The 13,178-nt window shown below is 50.0% G+C and overlaps 1 protein-coding gene across 1 annotated transcript in view; it reads right to left on the bottom strand.

Annotated features, from left to right (window-relative positions):
- Window positions 1-13,178, bottom strand: part of CISD3 (CDGSH iron sulfur domain 3) — a 35,583-nt gene that overhangs the window by 21,293 nt on the left and 1,112 nt on the right. The gene's annotated exons all lie outside the window — the stretch shown is intronic.

Raw genomic sequence — 13,178 nt, 5'->3', positions numbered from 1 at the left:
TTCGCTGCACATTCGCCGTGTTCCGGGGGGCTGGAGTTCTCGCTGACACAGTATTCAATGAAGCAGGGTCTCGCTGCCCCTGTCCGCAAATGTGAACCCCTGCGGCGTGCCTGAGGACGGCGGCAGGCAGGGAGATGAAAGTCTCCCTGCCTGCCCCAGAACGTATGTGGGGGGGAGGTGGGCTCCCTGGGACCCAGGCAGCCCCCCGGGAGAGCCAGCAGGGGACCGGGTATTCACTGCACCCGATCGTGCATATGTAATGATTGGGAGCAGTGAATATTTGAATATCTAATGAGCAACTCTCGGCTCCCGGCCCCCTGCTGGCTGCTATGTGTAAAAAAAAAAATATTTTTTTTAAATTAAATATATATTCATGTGCTATAAGCACATGAATAAAAATAGCATGCCCCATCACAGAATAAAATTCCTGATTTTTTTACACCAAATGTAAAACAACAACAACTTTATTTTAAAAGCTCACTTTCCACTTCACCATGAAAAGATGGCGATTTGCTACACGGCGAAATTCACTTAGAAAGACGGCGAAAAGTGCACATTGAATAGGGTGATTCACTTTCTGACCCCCCAAAAAAAATCACCTTCCAACGTGAAAATAGCACAAATTCGCCGTGAAACAGGGCGAATTATCCTCATTGAATACTGCCGGTACTTATGTATTATCTGGACTCCCATGTTAAATGCACCCCATTTTTTCATACCCCTACTATCCAACTACGCATGGAGTTGGTCTTATATAGTGTGGCGAGCGCAGCGAGCCACCGTGCCCGAAGCGTGGCGAGCGCAGCAAGCCCCGCGAGGGGACGCGGTCTCATAAGAAAAACGGGAGTCCAGATATTACATAAGTACCAATACTGCCCTATATGTCAACACACAACGGCATGGAATCTGCATAGAATGTGGAAAAACCATTCAATTTTGATGTGATTTCGCTTTTATAAGAAAAATTGAATCGAAAAATAGTGGAAATCTCACCATGTGTACCCACCATAACTGTGTGGAGTTTATATATTCTCCCCGTGCTTGCGTAGGTTAATTGGCTCCCATCAAAACTTAACCCTAGAATGTCTGTGCATGTACATGTGGTAGGTAATATAGACTGATGTGAATGTTGAAATATTCTCTGTAAAGCTCTGCAGAATATGTGCGCGCTACATAAATAACTGGTAATAAATAAATAATAAATAAGTGGTGTTGCATATCGCACAGTGTGTGCAGGGCTTAAGATTTTAGCCAGTACCACCATATCGCCTTTTTGTGTGTGTGTTGTGGGTGATAAATCACTAGGAGTGCGCTCCCATAGCTAGCCCATAATGGTGGCTGGAGCATGCTCCTTCGATTATGGCTAGAAATTGCTGGTCGCTGCTGCACTATGCACCAGCAATTTCTGGTCAAAATATTGTACGGCGCTGCGAAACACTTGTGGCGCCTTATAAATAAAATTATAATAAAATAGAAAAGCAAGTAAATAAGTAATGTCGCATATGAAAACAGTACACTGAACAAAACCCAGCTCAGCACAAACCCTCAGCATCGTAGTGTGCTGAGTGGGTGTCCTGCTATGTGCTGAGCGTTCGTGCTGCAGCAGATCACTCATTAGAAAAAGCAGGGTTGCCCTGTGTGTACAGGGTTTAAGAATAAATCACTTCTCTGTGAAATAAAGGATGGGCAATTTTAGCTTTTTCATTAGAGGAATCATAAAATATCCACAAAAGCTAGTACCTTATAATATTTATAAAAATGCCAGTTCTCTTAAAAAAAGGGATTTTTGTAAGAACTTACCGTTCGAATCCCTTTCTCTGATATGGTCCTGGTGACACAGCTCAACACTGGGATGTAGGAGGGTCCGAAGGAGCCAGGCACCTATCCTAAAGCTTTAGAGGGTAGGCTCCTCCCCTACTGCATCCCGGACTCTTCAGTTCAATCTTTCAAAGCCACTGGAATACATTAACTCAGTACAAACGCCTGCACATATTAAATGCACATTTTATAACAGTAACTGTTAACTTTTAACCATTTTAACATGAACATCATGAAACTTCTGGCATACTTACTGAGCGTAAGGGAGGGATCGCTGTGTCACCAGGACCATATCAGAGAAAGGGATTCGAAGGGTAAGTTCTTACAAAAATCCCTTTTTCTCTTTCAATGGTCCTGGTGACACAGCTCAACACTGGGACGTTCCAGAGCCGGTCCTTTGGGTGGGTACGCTCAGGTCTGCAGCTCTCAGCACTGCTCGCCCAAATGATGCGTCCTCCGACGCGAACTCGTGGAATCTATAGAATTTGGCAAAGGTATGAACAGATGACCAAGTGGCAGCCCTGCAAACCTGCTCAGCTGTGGCCCCATGTCGAACCGCCCAAGAGGTGGCAACTGACCTGGTGGTATGCGCATTTATTCTGGCCGGTACAGGCCTACCCACTTTGGTGTATGCAAAGGCTATCACAGATCGCAACCACCTAGCAATAGTCTGCTTAGATGCAGGCCAACCAATTTTGTGTACATCATACAGTACCAATAAAGTATCCGTCTTTCTGACACTCTTTACTCTGTCCACATAGATGCGTAGAGCACGCACAACATCCAAATTCTTCAACTTGTCCCATTTCTTAGAACCCTCAGGGGGTTGAAACACAGGTAGAACTATCTCCTGATTTAAATGGAAGGCAGAGACTACCTTCGGTAAAAACTGAGGCACTGTTCTCAGAACTGCCCTGTCATCATGAAATATTAGGAAGGGAGATTTGCATGACAAAGCTCCCAGCTCTGACACCCTTTTAGCAGATGCCACTGCCAACAAGAACACTAACTTCCATGTGAGAAACTTAAAGTCCGCTGACCTTAAAGGCTCAAAGGGTGCCTTCTGAAGGCATTCCAAAAACAGTGACAGATCTGAAGGCGCTACTGGTTGCTTGTATGGAGGTTTCAACCTGGATACTCCTTGTAAAAAGGTTTGAATTTCCGGCAAAATGGCTATCCTTTTCTGGAAATAGATGGACAAGGCCGAAATCTGCACCTTCAATGACTGAAGGCTTAGGCCTGATGAAAAACCATCTTGTAAGAATTCCATCATTCTTGATAGCTTAAAATGAGATGTGTGAGCCTTTCTTCTCTCACACCATCGAATGTAAGTCTTCCAGACTCTATAATAATTTGCCGAAGATACAGCTTTTCTGGCTTTAATCATAGTCTGTACTACTGCCTCAGAAAACCCTTTCCTTTTCAAAATGGCGGTTTCAATAGCCAGGCCATCAAAATCAATTGATCGGAATCCAGGTGATTGAATGGGCCTTGTCTTAGAAGGTCTGGCCTCAGAGGTAGACGCCATGAGTCCACAGACAACCTCTGAAGCCTCGAGTACCAGGACTTCCTTGGCCGAACTGGGGCCACTAAGATCACCGGAACCTTCTGCCCCTGAATTTTCTTCAAAAGTCTTGCTAACATTGGTACTGGTGGGAATGCATAGAGGAGATCTCCCTGCCAGTGAATAGTCATGGCATCCACTGCCTCCGCTAGTGGATCCCTTGTTCTGGCATAGAACCTGGGCACCTGATGGTTGAACCTGGATGCCATCAGGTCCACATCCGGAGTTCCCCACAACATAGTGATCTGGTGAAACACCTGAGGGTGTAAGCTCCATTCCCCTTCCTTGAGCTCCTCCCTGCTCAGGAAGTCGGCTTCTATATTCTCTACTCCTGGAATGAATATAGCCGATACAGCTGGAACATTCTGTTCCGCCCATAGGAAGATTTTGGACACCTCCCACATGGCTAATTTGCTGCGTGTACCTCCCTGGTGATTCAGATACGCCACAGCTGTGGCATTGTCGGTCTGAATTCTCAAAGGGAGGTTCCGTAACCTGTCTCCCGCCAAGGAAATCACTTTCCAGACAGCTCTCAGCTCCAAGATGTTGATTGGCAACACTGATTCCTCTGCCGTCCACAGGCCCTGCAGCCTGAGATCCAGGACTACTGCCCCCCAGCCCCTGAGGCTGGCGTCGGTAGTTACTACCAACCAGTCCCAGGTCTGTAATGACCGACCCCACTGAAGGGAATCTACTTCTGTCCACCATTTCAAGGAGTCTCGAGTGTCCGAAGACAGCACTATCATCTCCGACTTCATGGTCAGAGTGTTTCCTGACCAGGCTGACAAAATGTTCCATTGGAACACCCAAGAGTGGAACCTGGCAAATTGAAGCGTCTCGAATGACGCCACCATTTTCCCCAGGAGCTTGAGGCACCTCCATACTGAAATGCTCCGAGCTCTGAGAATCTCCTGGACTAAGGTGACCAGATCCCTGGCCTTTACCTCTGGGAGAAATACCCGATGGAGATGGGTATCCAGTATGACTCCCAAGAATTGGAGCCTCTGTGATGGTACCAACTGAGATTTTTGTAAATTTAAAATCCAGCCGTGAGCCTGCAAAAAACTGATGGCCTCTGCCAAGTGACTCTGAAGCATGGCTGCTGACTCTGCTTTGAACAGGAGATCGTCCAAATAGGGTATTACTGTGATTCCCCTGAGCCTCAGGACCGCCGCCATCACTGACATTATCTTTGTGAATACCCTTGGCGCGGTTGCTAGCCCAAAGGGTAACGCCCGGAACTGTAAATGCAGGTCTCCTATAGCAAACCTCAACAAGGTCTGATGCTCCGGGTGTATAGGGACGTGCAGATATGCGTCCTGGACATCCATGGACGCCTAAAATTCTCCCTGGTCCAGACTCAGGAGTACTGACCGTAGGGACTCCATTTTGAAATGGTCTACCCATAAGTGAACATTTAGGGACTTCAAATTTAGTATTGGTCTGAAAGACCCGTCTGGTTTGGGCACCAGAAACAGAGTGGAGTAAAAGCCTTTCTTCCACTCTGCCCTGGGAACTGGGGTAACCACCCCTTTCTCCAAAAGGGAGTGAGCTGCTCTCACAAGAGCTGTACGCAGCAGCGCCTCCTTTGGTAAGGATGTGGGGATAAACCTTTTCGGAGGCGGACCTCTGAAAGGGATTTTGTATCCCTGGGTTATAATATCTAACACCCAGGCATCCTGGTCTAGAGAAGCCCATGCGTCCTTGAAGTGTGTAAGATGCCCCCCCACCTTTATCACTGCCGGGCAAAACCCCTGAGAGTCATGCGGAGGGTTTGTCCTCTCCTTTAGAGGCAGGCTTCTTGTTAAAGGAACCAAACTTGGACTTTTGTGTCTTGCCCCTAGAGGACTGAAACTTTCTCCTGAAAGACTGTCCTCGAAAGGACGCACCACCTCTAGGGGAGGGCCGAAAGGACGGCCTAAAAGCAGAGAATCTTGAGGTCTGCTTAGCCGAGGGAGCCGGCAGAAAATAGGAATTTGGTACTCACCGATAATTCCCTTTCTCCGAATCCGAAGGGGACACTGAAGTACTACGCTGGGGATAGTGTGGTGTTATGGAGGAGTTGGCACTTTAAGAACTTGAAGTGTGGTGTGGCTCCTCCCCCTCTATCCCCCCCTCAGACTCCAGTCTTAGTTACTGTGCCCGAGAGGAGAAAAGAGACCAGGAAACCTCTGACAGAGAGAGAGAGAGAATGAAAACAAGACACCGAAACAAAAATAAGTCAAAAGAACTTACATACAGACCATCGCATGCAACACAACCTGGCCACATGCGACCTGTAAAAACCCCTCCCTTACCAGAAGACCAGTGCCGGGAGGGCGCTCAGTGTCCCCTTCGGATTCGGAGAAAGGGAATTATCGGTGAGTACCAAATTCCTATTTTCTCCTTCATCCTCTGGGGACACTGAAGTACTACGCTGGGGACGTCCCAAAGCCATCCCCACGGGCGGGAAGGCGCTGGGCATCCTGAAGCACCGCGCGGCCAAACCTAGTAGAGGATGCCGCGAAGGTGTCAAACCTATAAAACTTAATAAAGGTATTGGGCCCAGACCAAGTGGCTGCCCTACATACCTGAGAAAGAGATACACCCCTGGCCGCCGCCCAAGAAGGTCCCACCGAACGGGTGGAATGAGCCGAAACTCTAGTAGGCGAGGCCTGAACATAAGCTTGTTTAATGGTTAGACAAATCCACCTGGCCAAAGTTTGCTTGGTAGCCGGCCAACCACGTTTTGCGGAACAGTATAGGACAAACAGAGAATCCGACTTCCTGAGATCCTTGGTTCTGTCCACATAAACCTGCAAAGTTCTGACCACATCCAGTGAAGCGAACTCTCCTGTCAAGGCCGGAACCACGATTGGCTGATTAAGATGATAAGCCGTCACCACCTTTGGCAAGTAATCCAATCTAGTCCGGAGTTCTGCCCTATCTGAGTGGAACACCAAATACGGAGAACGACATGAGAGAGCACTGAGGTCAGACACTCGTCTAGCCGATGCCAAAGCCAGTAAGATCACCGTCTTCCAGGTAAGTAAACGTAAATCAATAGATTCTAAAGGCTCAAACACCTCCGACTTGAGATAGTCCAGCACCAAAGGAAGATCCCAAGGTTCTTCCGGAGGTCTTACCGGAGGCTGCAGCCTTAGAACCCCATTAAAAAATGTTTGTATTTCCGGCATCAAGGCTAATCGCCTATGAAAGAAAACCGACAAGGCGGACACCTGGACCTTAAGGGACCCTAAACGAAGGCCCGCCTCAAACCCTGATTGCAGAAACCTCAACAATCGGGACAAAGAAAAAACAGCTGTAGAGCACTTGTGTCGTTCACACCACGACACATAAGCCTTCCAAATCCTGTAATAATGCCGGGAAGTAACCTCCTTCCTGGCTCTCATCATTGTGGGAATGACCTCTTTAGGTACCCCACGCCTACTCAGCAGCTCGGCCTCAACAGCCACGCCGTCAAACGCAGCTGCCGTAAATCTTGGTAGACGAATGGTCCCTGTTGCAATAGATCCTCTCTTTGAGGCAGTAGCCAGGGTTGATCTATCAGGAGCCCCTGAAGATCGGCAAACCAAGGCCGACGAGGCCAATTTGGAGCTATGAAAATCACCGTTGCCTTCTCGCGCTTGATCCGTTTGAGTACTAACTGAATCAAGGGTAACGGAGGGAACACATAGATTAGATGGTAATTCCACTCTGCGGTCAGAGCATCCGTCGCCACTGCCTCCGGATCTCGTGACCTGGAACAATACTGAGCCACCTTGCAATTCCGTTTGGATGCCATCATGTCTATCTGAGGTAACCCCCAACGATTGACAATCTGGCCAAACACCTCCGGATGCAGTGCCCACTCCCCTGGGTGCACATCCTGGCGACTTAAGTAGTCCGCTTCCCAATTGTCCACCCCTGGAATGAACACCACCGAGAAGGCCAGAGAATTCCTCTCCGCCCATTGAAGGATCGGGCGTACCTCCTGCATAGCTGCCCGACTGCGCGTTCCACCCTGTCTGTTGATATATGCCACAGCCGTGGCATTGTCCGACTGGATTCGGATCGGCTTCCCTCTGATGAACAGGTCCGCCTTGAGAAGAGCCAGACGGATAGCCCGAATCTCCAGAATATTTATCGGCAGCCTTGATTCCTGCGGAGACCAACGGCCCTGAAAGTGACGTCCCATCACAACCGCCCCCCAGCCCCTCAGGCTGGCATCCGTCGTGATGATAGTCCACTCCCAGACTCCGAACCGACGCCCCTCCAACAGATTGGCCGTGTGAAGCCACCAGTGAAGGGACAGCCGACTGCAGGGTGAAAGAATTACCGTCCTGTGCATGTGGACATGCGAACCCGACCACTGTCTCAACAGATCGAGTTGAAAAGTCCTGGAGTGGAAACGGCCGAAAGGCAGAGCCTCGAAGGAGGCGACCATCTTGCCAAGCAACCGAATGCAAAGGTGCACCGACACCCTCCGAGGACGAAGCACCTGCTTCACCAAGTCCTGAATCGAGGCAATTTTCTCCAAGGGAAGGAAGACCCGCTGTACTTCTGTGTCCAGAATCAGTCCAAGAAACAAAATCCTTTGGGAAGGTACCATCTGGGATTTGCCATAGTTTAGAATCCAGCCATGCCGAATCAAGGTCTGACAAGTCACGTGAAGAGCCTGTTCCAGCTGACTCCTGGATCCGGCTTTTATCAACAAATCGTCCAGATACGGAACAATCTTGACTCCTAGTGTGTGGAGAAAGGCAACCATGACTGCCATTACCTTGGTGAAAAGGCGAGGCGCCGATGACAGGCCAAAGGGCAGAGCCCGAAATTGAAAATGTTGGTCCTTGATTGCGAACCGAAGGAACCTCTGGTGTAAGTCGTAAATGGGAATATGTAGATAGGCATCCTTGACGTCCAAGGATGCCAAATATTCCCCCGGTTCCAGACCTGCCACCACCGAGCGAAGCGACTACATTTTGAATCTGTGGTACATAATGTACTCGTTCAGCTTCTTTAAATTTAAGATCGGCCTTACCGACCCGTCTGGTTTTGGAACCAGGAAAAGAGGAGAATAAAACCCCTCTTTGCGTTGATCGGTTGGGACATGCATTACCACGCCGGCTGATAACAACCGCTGAACTGCTTGGAGTAGTAACTGGGAGTCTTTTTCCGCATGCAGAAGACCCATCGTAAAAAACTGTTGAGGAGGAGAACCGGCAAACTCTAGTTTGTATCCCCGAGACACGACTGAGAGAACCCACTTGTCCTTGCAGGATTCTTCCCAGACCTGCCGGAAATCCAGAAGCCGCGCTCCTACTCTGGGATCCCCCAGGTAGGAGGGGAGGGCGTCATGCCGCGGGCTTTTCTGGCTGCTTGGCGTCTGCACGCCGGGAGCCAGGGTTCGCGGCGGAGGTGGCGGCACCAAAGCCTCTACCTCTACCACAGCCCGAGGTAAAGGAACCTCTGGACTTACCTCTAAATTTCGGGGCCCCTCGAAAGGAGCGAAAAGCCGGACCCTGGTAAGGTTTTTTCGGAGGAGGCGCTGAGGAAGGGAGGAAGGTAGATTTACCTGAGCAATTAATCTATCCAGCTCTGGGCCAAAAAGAACATCCCCCGTAAAGGGAAGAGCTTCCACTGCTTTTTTTATATCCGCCTCCGCCTGCCAAGACTTAAGCCACAAAGACCGTCTGGCTGTAATAGACAGAGCCGAGATCCTTGCCACCAGTGAAGCCGAATCCCTGGCCGCCTCTCCAATATATGCCGCGGATTCCCGCATTTGATCAGCCAACTGAGCTAACTCCTCAGGAGGCCTCTGCTCCTCCAAGCCCCTGGACAAATCCTCTGCCCATTTCTCCATGGCCCTGCTGACCCAGGAGATAACAAAAATAGGACGCAAAGAGACCCCAGCCGTAGAAAAGATGTGCTTAAGCCCCGCCTCCAAACGCCTATCTGGCGCCTCCTTCAGGGCCACCGCTCCCGGAATGGGAAGCGCTGCCTTCTTTGAAAGCTTAGAGACGGAAGCGTCCGCTAACGGCGGGTTCTCCCATTTCGCCCTGGCTTCCAGGGCAAAAGGGTAAGACGCCTTAAAGCGCCTGGATAACTGAAACTTTTTCTCAGGCACTTTCCAAATGTCCAACAGAGGCTTCTCCAACTCTATGGACTCAGGAAAAGTTACCGCAGCTTTAACAGGACGGCCAAAAATAGAAACCGGAGCAGGAGGTTCTTGCTCAGCAACATTAAGAGTCACCTTAATAGCCTGAATCAAGGCCTCTAAACCTTGAGCCTCATCCTGAACACCCTGCTCTTCATCCACAGGTGCAAAGGTATCATCCAACACCTGACACTCCCCCTCCTCTAGAGGGTTAACTTCCTCCTCATCAGAGGTATCAATCCTCAAAACCAAAGGAGCACCCCTTTTTTTAGGTGGAGGGGGGGCGCTGGACTGTGTAGGCATAACGGTGGATTGTACCAGCGAATCCACTGACCTAATCAACTCTCTGGCCCATGAAGGCTCAGCAGAAGACATAGTAGACAGATGAGAATGTAAAATCTCCCTGTCCCTACGAGATGCTGCCAGCTCAGAAGCTAAGGTAGCTAACACACTTGTAACCCCTTCAGCATTAAGGAGAGCAGCTTGCTGTTGAACAGCCCCTCCTTTATAGCAATCCTTACACAGTGACACACCTTTCACATGTTGTGTAAATTGCTGATTACACTGAGTGCAGGTGAACAGCTTCTGAGAAGCCTTAGAGCCAGAAGCTTTTGTTGCCATAATGCAATCCAATACAAACACTTCCTTCACTCAGCACACTCTAACACAGCCACACAGATAGCAGTGTAAACCCAGCAGTGTAAAAGAAGGAAATACAATAGGGGGAGAGGAGCTCACCTTCCCCGAATTAGCCCACCTGAATACTCCAAGCGGGGACTCCTAAAAAGGAGAACCCCTTCACTCACCCAGCGCAGTGACACAGTCTGTCCAGTCTGGGATGAAAAACGCTTTGCTGTCCTGAAGCAGAAGGGCTCTGAAGAGGCACAACAAACAGAGGAAGGCAGCGTGGGCTTTAGGAAGGCAGCGTTTGCTGCACTGAGGATTTTTAACCTGGAGGAGACGCCCATGACACGCCTCCTCCTTCCTCCGTCCCAGCGCGCGCTGAGGACAGCGGCTCTGAGACACAGTCTGCCCCTCAGCTGGACCAGCGCGTGACTCTGATCCAGCAGTCACCCGGCGCCCAGCGCCCCAGTCCTGATCTCTCCGGCGGGTGACTAGCCAACGGAGCAGTAACACAAGCCGCGAGCGGCTGTGGCTGCTTCCCCACACCTAGAGTGCAGGCGGCTGAGATCAGCAGCGTGCACCGCACGCAGTGCCGCTCTGACCTCCCAGAGAGCTTTATACACACTGCAGGCAGCCAGTCTAACACTCAGGCTGCCTGCACACTTCTATATAAAACAAAAAAAACGGACAACCAGAGACCCCTGCGGGAGCCTCTTGCCCAGGGATCCTACTCCTCCGGGCACTAAACTAAGACTGGAGTCTGAGGGGGGGATAGAGGGGGAGGAGCCACACCACACTTCAAGTTCTTAAAGTGCCAACTCCTCCATAACACCACACTATCCCCAGCGTAGTACTTCAGTGTCCCCAGAGGATGAAGGAGAAATGTACTTTTGCCGCCCGTGGCCTGTTTAATAATTTCCTCAAGTTCAGATCCAAATAATAACTTCCCCTTGAAAGCTAAAGTTTCTAGGGCCTTTTTGGACTCATTGTCCGCTTCCCAGGCCTCTCCTGGCATTAATAGAGACTGTGGACACTCTGGTCGCCATTTTAAGAGCTTCCTCCTCTGCTTCCACCGCATACTCTGCAGCTGCCTTAATTTTCTCTGCCAGCAGCAATGCACCAGGGTCAGCATGGTGCATAATTCACCAGCCCACTCAATCATGGCCTTAGAGACCCAGGCTGAAGCAATAAGGGGGCGTAGGGTGAACCCCACCCCTTCAAAGATAGCCTTGAGGTTACCCTCCAGCTTTTTATCCACAGAATCTTTAAAAGCTGCAACGCCCTGTACTGGCAATACAGTAGCCTTGGACAAATGTGCCACTGAAGCATCCACAACTGGCACCTTTTCCCAGAGCTCCGCATGAGACTCTGGCATGGGGTACAGGCTAAGGAATCTCTTAGGCATTTGTAGCCTCTTATCAGGAGTTTTCCAAGCCCCTTCCAACAATTCCTGTAACCCCTCATCTGAAGGAAAAGTAACAGCCTCCTTCCGCTGTCGCTTAAAAACACCTTTAACAGGAGTCTTATCCTCCACAGACAGTTTTAAAGCCTGTTTCACAGCTACAATAAGATCCTCTATACCAGCAGAAGAGGTCTCTTCAAAATCATCACCCTGATCCCAGGGAATGTCAGTATACGCTCCCTCCTCCTCATCTGTCAAAGTAGGCATAGCATAGGACCTTTTAGGGGTCCCTGCAACATCAACATCCATTTTGTCTAGTATTTCACTAAACCTGTTAATCCCCTTAGCAGTATCATGCATCACACCTGAATAAGAGCAGGATCTGCCTGGGTAAGAGGCAAGGAGCCAGAAGACTGCTGAGATGATGGCATAGGCCTCTGTGATTCTACCAACACATCACTCTGCCTGTCTAGAAGCTGCACCAAAGCATTCACTGACCTGCCTAGGGCACTGGCCCACGCGGGTTCAATCTGCTCTGCCCTATGGGGTTCACTCCCCATGGGTCTCACAGCAGCGCAAGTAATACATAAGCCCCCCTTGGCCATCCGCTCAGGGACAAATTTCTGTGTGCATACATTGCACGCGCTCAGTGCAATAAGGGCTCCCTCCCCCAAAACCACAGCCTGATGCTCAGACATGATGCAAGTGAAAATATATATATATATATATATATATATATATATATATATATATATACAGTGCAAACAATGTACCAGCATTTATACAGAGTCAATGCACCCAGTCACTTAGCTGTCTGTTGGTTTCAGATGCGGGGAAACGATGCCCAGGAAATCCAAATCACTCTGCCAGGATCAGTAAGCCAGCTCAGCTCCACTGCAAGCGTTCTGAAAGGCGCCAAACACAGAGTGAGGGAAGAGACCAAACGTCCCTGCTGCTGCGGGGTCCGTGAATTTTGGCGCCAACCACCCCCCGTCAGCCGCTCCCTAGGTAGGATTTCCTAGTTCCAGTATCTCCCCCTCGACTGGGGACCACTTGGAACATGCCTGTCACAACGCTGCTGTCCTCTCATATAGGAGCTCAGCGTGTAAGCTCCGCATAAAATGGCCGCCGCCATCACGGAGCGCCTGTCCCCCATGATCCCCACCTAAACGTGGAGCCGGTTTCAGGGTACTCCGGAGCCCAGGCAGCTTCTTAATAGAAGCTGTAAGCGCTGCACAGGGAGGCCAGACAGCGTCTCCCCTGTGCACAGTGAGCTGACAGGACGCCATTCTGTCAGCTCCTGCTGCGCTAGCAGTGTGAGGATTCACTATGAGAATCCTCACACTGTGCCTACCTAGCTAGGGTGAAAGTTAATAAAACAATAAAAATTCCCTAACTACTCTAATGGTGCGTACACACGGGTGCAATGTCAGCACATATCGCTGGGAATATGGTCGCTGAGCGACCATATTGCCAGTGATTTGTGTGTGCTGTCGGCGATGAATCGCCGGGTGCGCGCTCCCGTGTGCAGCCCCTGATGGTCGCTGGTCGCAGGAGCATGCTCCTGCGACCAGCGACTTCCCCCGGCGCTGAGCAGGAGGTCAGCGGCAGAAGGATTCCCTTCTGCTGCTGCT

This window comes from Crinia signifera, chromosome 6 (genome assembly GCF_055691185.1).
Source record: "Crinia signifera chromosome 6, ASM5569118v1, whole genome shotgun sequence".
Taxonomy (NCBI): Eukaryota; Metazoa; Chordata; class Amphibia; order Anura; family Myobatrachidae; genus Crinia; species Crinia signifera.
Note: the sequence above shows the minus strand (reverse complement) of the source record. Positions and strands in the feature narration are given on the sequence as shown.